The 3461-nt window shown below is 36.5% G+C and overlaps 1 protein-coding gene across 1 annotated transcript in view; it reads left to right on the top strand.

The window, feature by feature from the left end:
• Positions 1–15: 15 nt before the first annotated feature.
• The window catches only part of Tmem14a (transmembrane protein 14A), a 19454-nt gene continuing 16008 nt past the window's right edge, over positions 16–3461 (top strand). The window contains exons 1-2 of the mRNA XM_010631079.3: positions 16–314; positions 695–856. The gene's annotated coding sequence lies outside the window, so the exon portion shown is untranslated. The remainder of the gene's footprint in view (positions 315–694; positions 857–3461) is intronic.

Below are 3461 nucleotides of genomic sequence, written 5' to 3'. Positions count from 1 at the left end.
TCGGGCGGAAACGGCGCCGAGGCGACCGGGTGGCGGCAGCAGGGCCGGAAGGCAGGATAGCTGCTGGGGCGTGGAGGAGGTGTCGGTGTACTTCGCGGGGCTCGGGGAAGAGCGTGCGCTCTCGTGGGGCCCAGTCGGCTCGGAACCAGGTCCTGCGAGACCCACACCCCTCCCTGTCTCCGTCCATCCCTCCGTCCCTCCCTCCGTCCAGCTGGGTGCCGCGTGGGTCCCTGTCACCCCCGGGAAGACGAGTTCTTTGACAGCGACATCTGGGCGCAGGGAAAGACACGGTAGATGACGAGAGAGAGCCCTTTGTAAGTGGGTTTTTAGGCACATTAAATTGTGTGTCGAATGCCCAGGCCAAAGCTGTGGCAGGTGCCTTTCCTTTCTCTTTGCCTGCCCGTGGATGCTGCATTCTCAGTTTTTGTTGTCTTGAAAGCAGGGGTGAAATCTCAGGAAAAGGTAGGGCAGATTTGTGAACTGCTTTCAGAGGCAGCGTCTATACAAACTCTTTACCAAGGCGTCTATATCAAAGGTGTTGACCTTTGTCTCATAGTGGTTCTATCTGTAATTCTTCCAGTTAAAATTTTGGGAAATCCATCTTTCCTAAGTCACATATGATTTTCTAACTTGTAAATTTATGACTTCTTTGAAGATTTCTTGTCATTCACTGTGTCTGACCCCATCATTGCAGATAATTACTGGTGACCAGAGCTGGCATATCAGCAAAAGAGACTCGAAAGACCATTTTTTTCAATGTAAAGAGATTGACTGTATTGTAAAAATGGACGCCAACACCTAAAGATCAAGAGAATTGGAATTTGTCCTCTTTAAAAATGAAGCCAGTGCAAAGAGGGTAAGCTGTGTGCTCTATCAAGGTTTCTTGTGTATAGATTTGATTTCTACAAGAATAGGATTCCTGGATCATGATCAGATTGAGCTACAAGTGTGCTGGAGGAAGCAAAACAAATTTAAAATTTAAGAATAGTAAAATCGGATTAAATTCATATTATCCTTGCAAAAAATTACACAGCTTCTTTTGAAGAAACAGAACCAGATCTATCCTAAACTTTCTATAATTTATTTTTGAATCATCACTTTAAGTTAAAACTTTAAAACAAAAGGATTGTAAAATATCATAATTCCTGATACACATTTCATTGGTTTTTAATGAATGCAATCCTTTCTTCTTCAGAAAATATTATATATCTATGTGAGTTATTAAATAGCCACTTGAGATTATTAGATAAGTATTTCAGTTACTTTTTACATGTAGCATGTAAAAAATGTATATTTATATTAATAGATCACTATATTCTATAAATATTGTATTTAATTATTAAATTTATATTTAAAGTGTATTTTGTGTTAATTTATATTAAAATATTAAATATATTATAAATCCTAGTATTTATAACATTTATTATTTATTTATAATAAATTATAAGTATCTAGAAATCTGTTCATTTCTTCTGTGTTTTCCATTTATAATTAGGCCCTTGTTTATAGGACATAAAACTTAAAAAGAATTTTTGACCAATATCATTAGCTTTAAGTGATGCAAACTACAAACAATACTAAGCTAAGAACTGCCATTACTTTCAAGATTTAAGTTTCTAGGGCTGGGTATTTGGCTCAGTTGTTGATTCTTTCTGCTAGTTCCCGTGCTACTGAGGATTTGTTCATAAATCCTCTGGATTTCTGTTGGATCTGTTGTTACTTTACCTTTTTCATTCCTAATTGCATGGATCTAAGCTGTTTCTTTCCTTTTTTTGATAAGGTTAGCTAAGCGTGTATCAATTTTATTTATTCTTTCAAAAAACCAACTCTTCAATTCATTTATTTTTTATATCATTTTCTTAGTTTCCATTGCATTGATTGCTGCTCTAATCTTTATAATTTCCTCTCTTTTGACCTTTGGGATTTTCTAGGAGTCTAAGATTCATCGTTAGGTTATTTGAGCTCTCTCTGTTTTCCTAGTGTGGGCTTTCAATGCTATGAATTTTCCATGTAGAACTGCTTTCATTGTGTCCCATTTATTCCTGTATGTTGTATTGGCATTATCATTTATTTGTAAAAAATGTCTAATTTCTTCTTTAATTTCCTCTGTGACTCATTGATTGTTCAGAAGAGTGTTGTGTGAAGTTCTTACAGTTTCTTTCTTTCTTTTTTTTTTTTATGGTTTCTCATGCTATTGATCTCCAGGTTGATTGTACTATGATCTGATAATATATAGGGGATAACTTCGATTCCTTTGCATTTATTCAAACCTGTTCTATGAGCTAATATGTGGTCTATCTTGGAGAATGACCCATGTGTAACCGAAAAGAATGTATATTCTGATTTTGTGGGGTGGAACACTATAGATGTCTATTAAGTACATATGTTCAAAAGCTTGGTTCAGTTTTAGTATTTCATTGTTGATTTTTTGCCTAGATGATCTGTCTATTTGTGATAGTGGGGTATTTAGATCCCCCGCTACAATTGTATTAGTGCTTATTTGATTTTTCATGTTATTTAATATTTGTTTTATATAGTTGGGTGCATTAATATTTGGTGCATATATGTTTATGATTGTCATCTCTTCCTCTTGAATTGTCCCCTTCACAAGGATGCAGTTGCCTTCCTTGTCTCTCTTAATCAGTTTTGGTTTGAAATTTGCTTTGTCTGCAAATAAGATTGTTACCCCTATTTTTTTCTGGGCTCCTGTCACATGGAAAATTGTTTCCTATCCTTTCACTTTCAGTCTATGGGCTTCTTTTTGCACTAGGTGGTTTCTTGTATACAACATACTGTTGGGTTTTGCTTCTTATTCTACTTTGCCAGTCTATTTCTCTTGATTGGTGAGTTAAGGCCATTGACGTTGATGGTTATAACTGATATATACTGACTTATTATTGCCATTTTATTGGCCTTTTGTTGACTCTTTTTACTTTTTCACCTTCTCCTTTTTGTTTCTTGCCTTGCCTATTTGATTTGCTCTGTTGGGCCTCATGATGTTGTGACCTTTATTGTCTTTTTCTAGAATATTGTTTAGAATTGCTTGTAGTGCTGGTTTGGTAGTCATGTAGTTTCTCAGGTGTTCTTTGTTGTGGAAGTATCTTATTTCCCCACCCATTTTGAAAGAGAGTTTTGTATTATACATCAGTCTAGGTTGGAGGTTGTTTTCTTTTAGGACTTGAAATACCTCACTCCAGGCTCTCCTTGACCCGAGGGTTTGTGTTGAAAAGTCTGCTGTGATTCTGATGAGCTTTCCTTTGCATGTGATTTGTTTCTTTTCTCTTACTGCTTGTAGTATTTTGTTTTTCTGTTGGGTTTCTGGGATCTTGATTATTATATGTCTAGGTACAGATGTTTTTTTGTTTGTTTGTTTGTTTTTTGTACCAGGGATTGAACTTCGGTCCTTGCGCTTGCAAGGCAGGCCACCAAACCGCTGAGCTAAATCCCCATCCAGTGTTTTT

Source organism: Fukomys damarensis, unplaced genomic scaffold, assembly GCF_012274545.1.
Source record: "Fukomys damarensis isolate Sample0158 unplaced genomic scaffold, DMR_v1.0_HiC HiC_scaffold_14, whole genome shotgun sequence".
Classification (NCBI taxonomy): Eukaryota; Metazoa; Chordata; class Mammalia; order Rodentia; family Bathyergidae; genus Fukomys; species Fukomys damarensis.
Note: the sequence above shows the minus strand (reverse complement) of the source record. Positions and strands in the feature narration are given on the sequence as shown.